At 39.4% G+C, this 12,610-nt stretch overlaps 1 protein-coding gene across 5 annotated transcripts in view; it reads left to right on the top strand.

Moving 5' to 3' along the window:
• The window catches only part of FOXP1 (forkhead box P1), a 602,050-nt gene that overhangs the window by 278,908 nt on the left and 310,532 nt on the right, over positions 1 to 12,610 (top strand). The window lies entirely within an intron of this gene.

The raw sequence follows: 12,610 nt of genomic DNA, 5'->3' as shown, positions 1-12,610 counted from the left end.
CAAATGAGTACTTGATTTTAAAATTAGAAGTTTTCAGAGACTAGTGTAGCTTGATGAATTAAAGCTAAGTTAAATTTTCTCAAACTCACTTTTGGGAGCAGGGGCAAAGAAAGCACTCTGGTTAAAACGGTTCTGGAGGCTACATTTTTTTTTTTTTGATTCCCAAAGTATCTCTCCGGTGAGGGCAGAGGTTGCCTCCCTCAGGTTCATCTTGCAGGTCACTTTCAAGTCTGATGTTTCTCAAGGAACAAGCGTCTTCATTTTATTTTTGAATCTTGGCCAATGGTGTTTCCATTTGATTGAGTAGATTTGTGTCTGCTTTAAAACACTTACTTGCCAGCCTGGTTACTACACAAAGCCTTTGCTCAGATTTTACCAAATTAGAGTTTATGAATTCGTAGGATACAGACTTCTTATTCTTCAGTTGAGCAAGGTTTTTTTGTGAAACTTTGATAATATGAAGATTCTTAGATGGGTTTTGTTTTTAATCTCACCCAGGGTTTGGGGGTTCTAGAAGGCATTATCCAGTTGCATTCTGGCACATTTGATTTGGGCCCAAAAAATCCAACCAACTTTCCTCATTTCACTATCTTTGTTGTTTAAATTAAACCATGTGGGAAGCACCTAATTGTCCTCCAAAGAGGATATGTTACCTTTCAGATGTTCTGGCATGGAACGGGTTGATTCCAACCAGTCATTGGGCCTCCCAGGTCCTACCTAGCATGATTTCTGGCAAAGCACTTCCCAGTTTCCCAGTTTTAGTCTACTTCAGGTCTCTGCAGCCGCCTTCTGTAAAAGGCTATCCAGTCACTATTTCCTGTTTTGTGGGCATTTTGTCTCTGCCACGGTTAGTCAGCTGCATGTTGTGTGTTCTGGTGTCTGTGATCCCTGCAAGATCTCAATCCAAGGTGTTCCTCATTGAAAGCCATGCCAGGTGCTGAACTCATTTTGTGCTGTTAGCAAAGGTTTCTGGTGCAGCTAAAAATTGTGATCAAACAAAGCTGGAAAAGTGGTTGAAAAGATGAAATATCGCTCCAGCTCCAAAAATGGGCTTAATGAGTAGGTTTTCATTGTTTTATGTGGAATCACCTGTAAGCATAAATTATTTTTCTCCTGACAAATGTCATTCTAATGACCATGCTTACACCCATGACGTGAAAATATTTGCATTTGTGCAGTATGATTTTTCCCAATTCCGTGATACTGTTCAAGGTTAAAGATATCATGAGTCAAGGGCAAGTTTGGGGAAAAAAAAAGTTTTCAGGAATTTGTCATTAGTTGACTAAGAAAGTAGTCCATGTGGAGGAAAAAAACAAGCTTTTTTATAATTACTGTCAAGAACATGGTGTATTATACAGTATCCTGCAAATCAGGAGCCCTTTGTCAAATTTAAGGAGAACGGAAAAATTTTGTCCTCCTGATGCCTCCTTCCATAAAACAAAGGAAGCTGAACAACGAATTCATCTAATTTTTCTTTTTGTCTTGACTGCTAGGAACCTCAGAGTAAGAGTTTTTGCTTAAGCTTAGTAGTATTTTTTAACTTCAACTTTTTGTTGTTGATATTCTGCTTTTAAGTCAACTTCATTTTTCCTGCTCCCAATTAACATTTTATTATTTAACTGTTTTTCTTCTATAATATCAATTCCATTTGTGTTTTGACTCCCTTTTCAGTTTTTTTTTAGAAATAAGATATATAGAGAAATAAATAATAACCTACATGTACTCTTTTACCTTTTAACAAGCTCAAGGATCCTTCAAAAACTAATCCTTACATATCTTGACCTCTTATACATGAAGGAAAAAAAGATTTGTTAAAAATATAAAATCTAAAAAAATTTATAAAATGGATAGAGTGCTTAGTCCCAGTGAACAAACCTTAAACAAAGATACTGTGCTGTCCAGTGATGGTCAAGAGACCAGCACCATCTTACACACTACTCAAAGGAGAGAGATTTCAGATACCAGGAGCTCCTCAGTCAGTGGCATGCCCAAATTCGAAATCTGGGACTCATTAACAGTCAGCATAAGTGCAAATAAATGTGCCTACGGTGGCACTCTGGGAACAACTGGTTATGTGCATAAAAGTGGCCAGGAAAATTCAGAAAACCAGATGAAGACATTTTTCCAAGTTAGATTCAGAGGTCTGAAAGATCATAAATGACACTCATCATACTTGGTAGTGATAGAACAATTTCTTCCAAGTAGATATGAGCACTTTACAAAATGGGTCTGGTTGCTGGCATCCCTGAGAGGTAGCCGGTAATTATTATAATCCCCACTTTACAAACTGGGAAACTGGTCACATTAGTAACTTATCCAAGGTCATGTAAAATATCAAGACTGGAGCTAAAAAGACAACTTGCTCTGGTCACAATTGTATTGATGCCATTCTATCATGGCTGCCTTGGTTTGGTGGTTTAATATATAGGTTTCTGTGTCATTTTTTTCCCCCTGCTTCCCCCAAACATTTGCAATTCACCCACGCAGGTTTTTGCTAAAACTTCAAATCCAATTTGTGAAATGCATTGTCTTGGATTCAGTTCTGAATGACAGTGGGAGTTAATTGATGATAATCATGAAGCTCATATAGATTACAGTTAAATGGTTATTCTTTAAATATTGGTCATCTTCATACTTCATTTTTTGTGTCGCTTCAGTTTTATAGTCAACTTGTTAATGAGAAAGTTAAAAAACAATCTAAAAGAAAGGGTGATCATTGCAGTTTTTCTTCCACCCCCAGTTTGAGCTATTTTTTTGTTAGATTAAGGAGCGATAAGGCATCTTTATAGACTTCACACATTGTGTCTTACATATTACAAATTATTTCTTGGTTACAAACAAAGTTAAAAATAGCTATCCAGCCATTTTAAATGTATTCACTGGTTCTTTTGAAAGTGTATATTTACGCGATTCAGATGTTTACTTAGTGACAACGATATTCTGAGTTAAATCCATTCAAAATGACCTCTTTATAGCATTAAGCATTTGAATTATTTGTCTATTCATGAAGTTGTTATAAAGACACTGGGAAAGAGTGATACCAGCTGACCACGTTGGCCGAAACGACCAGTCAGTTTAGTTAAGCGTCGAATTCCATCCTGCCTCCCCTTCATACTCATATACCCAGGCCTGGGTTGTAACACTCAGAGTTAAGACTAGGCTGATATAACATAAAGACTCCAACATACAATGGCTTTAAATCAAATAGAAGTTTACTTCCCTGTCTCATCTAATAATCTGGCCAGTCTAGCTTGACTGGATGGGTTCTTTTCTCTTTTGTGCTTCCCTGCTTTGGGCCTTTGTCCTTATCTACATGGTTGAAATACAGTGAAGTCCAAGGCAAGCAATTTTCTTTGAAGCAAATGATTTAAAAATTGCACACATCACATCCATTGACGTTTAATTGGTAAGATTATGATCATTTCACAAGAAGCTGCAAGGACTGCTGGGAAATGTCTCTAGCTGGCTAGCCAGGAGCATGGGAGAATTGGAGAACAGATTTCAGGGGACAATTAGGACACGAGCAACTTGATTGGTTGAAATGCCTCAGTCCAGTAATTTCATTCACTCATACATACATATGAATGTACATACTACATGTGTATATACGTTAATTCTTACTGCAGGTACTTATTGATGATTGTGTGCTAGGTGCTAGGATCATAGCACTACATAAGAAGGATACCGTCTCTGTCCTCCTAGAGTTTATGTTGTAAAGGGGAAGACAGACATTACGGATGATGGTGACAGGTATTCGCAAGGGCAAATATTGGTTGCTGTGAGAAAGTGTTCTCTAACACGGAGACCAGGGTGTCAGGAATTTATGTATTTTACTATTATCGGAAAGCTAAGTTAGACTAACTTGATTTCCTTCTATCTTTCATGCCAGTGTGGTTGTGAATGTTATTAGGCATGTTAATTTTTTGTTAATAGCTTTATTGAGATATAATTCACACACATTACAGTTCACTCATTTGAAGTGTACTGTTCAATGGTTTTTAGCATATTTACAGAGTTTGTAACCGTCATCACAGTCTAGTTTTAGAACATTTTCATCACCTCAGAGAGAGACCCCATACCAAGTAGCAGTTAATCCCCTCAACCCAGCCCGTGGCAACAACGAATCTACTTTCTGTCTGTAGAGTTTTACCTTTTCTGGATATTTCACATAAATGGAATCGTACAATATGTGGTCTTTTGTGACTGACTGCTTTCCCTTAGCATAATGTCTTCAAGGTTCATCCAAAGCATTTAAAGTTTTAACTGTCCTACAACCTCAGAGTTGTATGAGTTCTTACTCCTAAATCCAGCAAAATGGTGGCCTGAAATATTCTCACAAGGGATGGCATTGGGGGGAAAATTACTGTTTTCATGCTGTTTATATTTCCATAGAAATAGACTTGGCCTCCCAACAGTTAAACTTCAGAATTTAAATGTTTGCATTTTAAGTTAGCTGTTTTTAAACATTGTTAGCCATAATGCTAAACTCAGTAACTCTGTAAACAAGAGCTGTCTCTCTTGAATGTTCGTTTCAAAGAAAATAAATTTTAAATATTGATTTCCAGAGAAATATGCTCAATAGAGTTCTTTTTCAAGCAGAAGTCACTTGTTGAAATGTACATGAAGGCACGTTTTGTAGTAAAGACAACATTTGCAACAATTATCAAGTAGCCATATTTTTCACAGTGAACGGTAAAAATACAAATAGCAAATGGTTTTAGTCATGTTTTTTAAATGACGTTTTTGCTCTTTCATCTGCCAAGGGCGCAAATATCGAAACTGCCTACCTTGAGCATCTTCGGAAGAAGTTCTCAGCTTAGGTGAAAACCTAACAGCTTACCAGAGATGTAGGAAGTATTGCCTTTCTTTGGCAATTCAAAAATCTCAGAGAGAATCTGAAGCTCAAAAATGTATAAAAACAAAACCCTGTTTAGGGTAGCACATCTGTGGTAACCTTGACTGCATGCTTTCTAATGTATCTAGTAACATCCAGGACCTTCAGGGAGGAAATGGTATATCAATGGTAGAATCCTTACTTTGAGTCTGTTTTAGAAGTTGACACCTTCTGCCCAGGGCTGAGTTTGGATTTGAAGTTGATGGTGTCTTTTTAAAAGTCTGCTGGTGAGTAGGACTTTCATAAACGGAAAATGAAATTAATCATTTAAGTTTGTACTTCTGTGTCCTTGATCTGAACTGTTGTACTTCCATGGCCTTTGCATGGGTTGAGAGTGAGGGGGAGAAAAATGAAAAACTTGAAGTATTTGTGCTCTATTCAGCTGCACTCTTTTTGAAGTGTGAAGGTTATGCAGACTTTCCGTTGTGTGTTGTATATTAGCATGTATATGGTATGTAATTACAGGTAATTAGGTGTTTTGTTAATTGTCTTGACAGTGGAGTGAGTTATTTAAAATTACCTGTTAATTTTAAAAAATCTTGCCTCATTGGATATGGACTGTGATGATTTCGGTTCATGGACTGGCATGGATCTTCACTTCCTCACCCTTTCCTCCAGCCCACTCTTTTCTGGAAGTCAATTTCTCTTGTAAAGTATTGTGAGCAGTCCCTGGAGGCCAAAGGAAGCGTCCTAAATAAAATCCATTCATTACAAATGACACTCTTTAAAGTTTATTTAGAGCAGTGATTTTCACAGGGCACACTGGGACCCATTTGTGGGTTGGGAAATCAATTCAGTGGGCTGTGCCCAAGAATTAAAAAGAAAAATAGAATAAGTATACAATAGAGCAGAAACAAATAGAGTAGAATAGAGCTGCACTGTCTAGTATTGAAACCACTGGCCACATGTAGCTATGGAGCCCTTGAAATGCGGTTAGCCCAAACTTACATGCTGTAAGCTTAAAATCCACAAAGCCTTTCAAGGAGTTTGTATGGAAAAAAGAATGTGAAATATTTGAATAACTCTTCTTTATTGATTACACATTAAAATGAGCATAGTTTAGATACATTGGATTAAGTAAAATATTAAAATTAACTTCACGGTTTCTTTTGACTTTCTCCAGTATGGTTACATTTACCTATGTGGCAGGCATTGTGTTTCTGTTGGGCAGTTTTGCTCAAGCTGATGGGGAATAAATAGAGCAGTGAATGACACAGCGACAAGGCCTCTGCTTATGGCTCTAGGGGGTGTGGACAGGTAGGGGAACAGAATAAATAAATATGATGTGATAGGTGTGGTGGAGAAAATATAGGCGGATAAGGGAGGTCCAGTTGCCGGGGGAAGGGGATTGCAACTGTACATAGTCAGGGTAAGTCTAACTGAAGCACAGGCATTTGAGCAAAGATAAGGCTTGTTCTCAAAAGAGTACGTTGGCCACTATGGCCAAACCAAAGTCATCCAAGGAGGAGAGTAGTGGGGGACAAGGACAAGAAGTAACAGGGCCAGACCTAGTAGGGCATTAAGGCTCACTGGACTCTTAATCTCTTAGTGAAGTAGGGAGCCGTGGATAGGCTTTGAGATGGGACAAGATGTGAGTCACGATTTAAATGGATCACTCTGGAAATGTTTTTTTTGGTTTGTTTTTTTAAAAAATAAATTTATTTTATTTATTTATTTTTATTTTTGGTTGTGTTGGGTCTTCGTTGCTGTGCACGGGCTTTCTCTAGTTGTGGCGAGCGGGGGCTACTCTTCTTTGCGGTGCACGGGCTTCTCATTGCAGTAGCTTCTCTTGTTGCGGAGCACGGGCTCTAGGCACGTGGGCTTCAGTAGTTGCAGCACGCGGGCTCCAGGGCACGCGGGCTTCAGTAGCTGTGGCTTGTGGGCTCTAGAGCGCAGGCTCAGTAGTTGTGGCTCACGGGCCTAGTTGCTCCGTGGCACGTGGAATCTTCCCGGACCAGGGCTCGAACCCGTGTCCCCTGCATTGGCAGGCGGATTCCTCACCACTGCACCACCAGGGAATCCCTGGAAGCTGTTTTGAAAGTAGATGGTGGGTGGGTGAGGTGATAGGCCAGAAGACGTGGTAGGAGTCTGCTGTGATAATTCTCAGTGAGACAGGGTGACGGCCAGGATCAGTATGGCAGTAGAGGTGTAAGGGGATCTATGAAATTCTAACAAATTTAGTTTGGTAGTTATATTTTGAATTTATCTGTAGGTAGAATCCAAGGATTTCCTGGTGGAATGGATGTGAAGTTTGAAAACAGTTGAATCAAGGATTACTCCCAAGATTTTTGTCTTGTGTGATGGGGAAGTGTCAACTGATGGATTGATTGTGGTTAGAAAGAAAGAAGTCAGATAGAAGACTGAGGACTTTCAGTTTAAGCAGCTGCTGGAAGGATGGGGCTGCCACTAACCAAAATATGGAAGCCTGTGGGGGAACAGGTTTGGGGGTGTTAAAGGAAAAAATTATTTAATTTCACTCGTTAAAGACGGTAGTGCCTTCTTTATTCGGGACCTTCCCGATAGGTGTAGGGGACGCTGCAGTGAGGTTTTATAGGAGGAAGAAGAGACTGACCTCACCCCCAGATACACCATGGGCAAGTGAGAATTTATAGCCAAGAAGCGGGGAGGGGGGGGGTCAGTAGATGGACAGTTTCCAGAAGGAAACATCAGGAGTAAGAGGGGATTCTGGCTAAGCTGATCTAACAAGATTCTTGCTGAAGATAAGCTAGGGTGACTCGACATCACCTGGGGGATGGTAGAGAGTGAGGAACCCAATCAGATATCAGGGGTGATCAGATATCAAAGGTGAGAGAGTTCTGGTTAAACTGACTGAGCAGGGTTCTTGCTAAAACTGGGCTTTACAAGGAAGTGCACAGATGGGTTCAGAAGCCTGATTCAAGTTTGGTCAAGCCAAGCATCTTTGTCGAGAGTGGACAAGGGAAGCAGGGGATACCAGGAGTATAGCTGTAGACATGTGAGGTTGGAGTCGCTTATTTCTCACCCAGTCTGAGATAGCAAGTGGGCATTTGGATATGTGGGTCTAGAAATGTCTTAGCTAGGGCTATACGTTGAAGCTTTATAAGAATGTGTAAGTGTCAGTAAAGGCATGAACCTAGGTGAGCTCACCAAGGCGGGGGACAGTGGTGTCGATAAAGAAGAGAAGGGCTCCAGGATGTGGGTTCTGAAGCCAACTCCATTAAGAGGTTTGAGCATAAGACACGGAGGAGAGGTCAAAGATGGGAGGGAAACTCCAGGACTCCAGAGAACCAGAACCCCATTGAGGACATTGTTTAAAGGAGGAGAACATTGGCACTTGTATACAGTGCTGCGCAGAGGTCAAAAGCAATGATGACAAAGAACTGACCACTGGGTTTCTGAACATGAAAGTCACTGATAACCTTAACAGGAGTCAAAAATGGTTGAATCTCACTCCTGGCTTCATACAGCTACCTGTCTGCTTTTGGAAATTAGGCATCTAGAATGATTTTTCCAGGAATAGTGCCTGCTCAGCACTCTTATTTGTTAAGATCATCACATGTGCCTCCACCTCTTGCAGCCCCACTCGGACAGGGTCTAGCTCTGACCTTTAGGTCATAGGACAGCCTGTGGGAAGTGATCAGAGAAAAACTCACTGTTTCCTGATGGAATCCTGTGCATTTTGCGCCATGCAACTCATTCTCTTACCCGATGGTTCAGATATTAAATACAAATAAAAGGCAGGGGTAAAAGGAGATGTATATTTACATCTTGAACTTAAAATACGTTGTCTTTAATCATCTAAAGTACATCATAGCTTGGTGTGGTTAACCTGATATCTCGATAAGTAAAGTACTAGTTGGTGCCTGAGCCACACATGAGTCTATCATCTTTACCTTGTACTAATATAGGTAGTCTTTGATGGGTTCATCCATCTTTCAAATTAACTAAGAGCATCAAAGACTCTGGCTCATTCAAAACTTCTGAAACAGGTGAACATTTTCGAGATTTCTAGGCTGATCCCAAATCTTCGAGCATCTAGGAAATTGTAGGTAAAATAATGAAAAACATGCATTGTCACTGTTTAGATACTAAATACCATTAAGGTGGTATTGGGTGAGGTAAGAGTATCCTCTCTTTGTGGAAGATGATAAATGTACTTCTTAATTTTTTTTCATGATAAAATGGCATTAAAAGAAATTAGGAGAGGATGAAAATGTAGGAAGAAAAATTTCACTGGTGACCTCACCTAAATAGTTCAACATTTTATCTGTATCCTGCCAGTGTTTTGTATATATAGATTTGTTTATATGCACTACTTGTACTGTATATACTATTTTGTTTCCTGCTTTTACCCTTAAATTATCATGAGTGTTTTCCCAAGTTATCACTGTTATATCTCGGTCTTATTTTTAGGGTATCTTGCTGATTTCCATTCTTGTGTTATCTATTCCTGCAAGGATGGGTCTTCTGATCCCCTCCAGTTACTATTGATGGCCAGTATGCCTGCATAGGATGTCTCAAGATAGCTCAGTCTCTTGAATTAGTTTTAGAAATATGATGTTGGGATTTTAGGTTATCACTCAGTTTCTCCCTCTACTTTTAAGTAATATTAACATTAATTCGAGACACATAAAATCATCCCCTGGTGTCGACTGTACGTGTTTTCCATAATAAGGTGAGGTACACTTTGCATTAACTTTGATTTCACAATTTCTGGACTTTAAGTCGCTCTGCCTTTTTCTCCTGATCTGATATTTCCCACTTCCCCAACTTGATTTCCACCATGGGAGCAGGGAACTTTGCGTCCTTTCAAGGAGACATCCTCTCTTTGTTGTGTTATCCCAAATGTCACTCCTTCTCTTTTCCCAGAGCAAGCCATTAATTTACTTTGCCTGCATTTGCATCTCCAAAATTTGCTTTGGTTGAGTTTTGGTCAGTTTACTCTGGAAAACTCAAATGTCTCTACCGCTTTTAAAGTATAAAATTTAAGTTTACTTGCATGCCGTACCTTAGGGGTGCTCTCATTAACTGTTTAGGCAACACATATTTATTGAGTTCCTGGGAGGTTCATGGTGTGTTTAAAATTGAGCTGTGTACCTCTGTCCTTTGTGGCCATTCCCCTATCTAGGACTGAAGTCCCCAAATGGCCACTCAGTGAAGTATTTCAATGAAGTATTTCTTAGATTTATAACTTCAGAGAGAACCAAGGAATGTTAGCCCTCTCTGGTCAATTCCTTGTAAGTTACTGAAGCTGAAACTGAGACCCAGAAAAGGAGAAAGATGTTCCCCTGGCCACCGCGTAATTGTAGCTGTCTGTTTTGGGATTCCCTCTGTCTTCTAATATACCTCTTCCTTCCTTTTATGATGCAATATCAAAAACAAGTGGAAATGTTAAATTTTCACTATTAAAAAGTTCACTGTTTAAGAAAAACAGCCCTGATGAAAACCAAAATGTATTTTTTTATATAGATGGCCCTTTCTTAAGTTTCATTTCCAACGCACTCTCCTTTTTCCAGCTGTGTTAAGGGAAATTACACCATTTACAAGTGTTTAAAAATATTAACTATGAAAAACAGCATCTACATATGTTAATTCAGAAAATGCCCACTTTTCACTTTCCCTCCCTCCCCTCCTCCCCTCCCTCTCCCTCCCCTTCCCCCTCCTCCTCCTTTCTCTCCATCTTCCTCCTCTTCTGCTTCCTGTTCTTTCTTCTCTTCCTCCTTGTCCCTCCTCCTCCCTCCCTCTCTCTCCCTGTCTCTGTCCTTCCTCTGAAGCCTGATTTTTTCTTAACAAGGATATTTAATGAAGATGTGTGTAATGTTAGAATCTTTCTGCCAGCTGACAACTACTGTGCATTTTTGAAATAGTTGAGTATTGTACATAGCATGAGAATTTAGGTGTCCACTCTCTCCTTATCTGACTGATTAACCCCATGGAACCACTCCCTTGTGACATGTGTTTTTCCAAGGACTGAGACACAGAAAAGGATTATAAGGTATGTTGGTCATTGTTTTTGAGGTGCACACTGTCTAACTGATTGGAACTGCTTAGCTCTGAAGTCTCCCTCTCCCTCGTTCTGGCATGGGGTTGACATCCTCTCTTTATTTCCTTATGTGGGATCAAAACACATAAAGACCAATACAGAATTGTCACCTTGAAGGGTCATATGATTTCATTAGTTTAGTTCTTATAATGTTCTTAGTAATAGAACATAGAATAGGAAATTCTTGTAAACTTCATTTTTTTTTCTGATTACAAGTGTAAAAACCAGCTCATTATAGGGAATTTGAAATTGTAGAAAAGTTGACCAAACACAAAAGTAAAAATAATCAAGAATCCTGACCCTGGGGATAACATATAGTTTCTTCAATTCCTTTTTCGTTGGATGTACACATATTTAACAAAATTGCAGTCGTACAGTATATAGAATTGTGTATCCATTTTTTAAATTTAACGTTACATGGTGAGCATTTTCTCATGTCATAAAGATATCTTAAATGACTGCATACTACATCATTTTTTTTGATATAATAAAATTTAATTAACTCTTCAGTGTTGAGTGTGGGAGTCATTTCCAGTTTTTCTATAATATGTTGCAGTAGGCATATCTGTGCACAAAAGTTTATCAGTTTCCATTTCTTTAGATATATTCTATAGGGGGAAATTTCTAGAAGAAGAGTGATGGAATTCTTACAGATTTTCCATACATGTTATCAGCGTACTTTTCAAAATGCACCAATTTATAGTTCTACCAATACTGAATGAGAATGTTTATTTCACTGCAACTTTGCCAACACCAAGTTTTATCATTTTTTGTTATCACTTAAATCATAGAAGAAAAAAAAAGTGTATGTCTTTTTTTCTTGTTCAATTCCTTCGTTACAAATGAAGTCCAGAAGTTTTGTTTCTTGAGGCTGTTTATATTTCTTCTTTTAAGTTTTCATAATTTCAGGAGCAGCCAGGGTTTCGAGGAGTGGGGATGGGGGAGTCCAAGGTGCTGGGCAGCTAGAGAAGGGATCCTGTTATGGGGAGGTTACTTGACCATTGGCTCTTCTGCCAGAATTTACAGAGTAATTCACTGAGTGCTACATTACAGCTTAGATCTGAGTGCTAAAAGACTGAAAGGCCAGACCAGTGGCATTCTGATGCTTCTGAAATCCCATGGAGAGATCTGGGGCTCAGAAGCTTTTCAAAAACTTTGATGCTTTAAGTTCAGTCCTTTATTCAGTAAATAATTATTGAGTGCTTACTTATTCCTGGCACTATGTGGGGCAGCAGGCAATATTTAGTAAGCAAAACAAGGGAAGTTCTTCTGTAAATAAGGTGGATGTGTACCTCATTGCGTTATGATGAGCACGAACAGGCCAGATGCGTGTAAAGCACTTTAGCCCAATAAGAGCAACTGCTCATCTTATATGTCTCTGTTATCATCAGCATCTCAAATTTAAAAACAAAACAAACAAACAAAAAACAGTGTTCAGCCAGATCCTATCTCTAGTCTCCTTATCACCCACGGGATAGGGCCTGTGCTCCCCAGCCTGGGAAGTTTCTCTCCATTTCTTTTAGCCTCTTTACCCAGTGAGCGAGTATCTTCCATCTGTGTGGTTCCAGAAGCTTCCAGAGAAGCAGGGCTGTGTCCAGCTAAACAGTAAGACCCTGGGGACAGCCCCTTGGGCTCCAGGGAGCTCCTGTGATTTCCAGCAGTTTAGTAGGGGTGTTGCTGAAGGTTGAGCTCCA

Source organism: Mesoplodon densirostris, chromosome 10 (genome assembly GCF_025265405.1).
Source record: "Mesoplodon densirostris isolate mMesDen1 chromosome 10, mMesDen1 primary haplotype, whole genome shotgun sequence".
NCBI lineage: Eukaryota > Metazoa > Chordata > Mammalia > Artiodactyla > Ziphiidae > Mesoplodon > Mesoplodon densirostris.
Note: the sequence above shows the minus strand (reverse complement) of the source record. Positions and strands in the feature narration are given on the sequence as shown.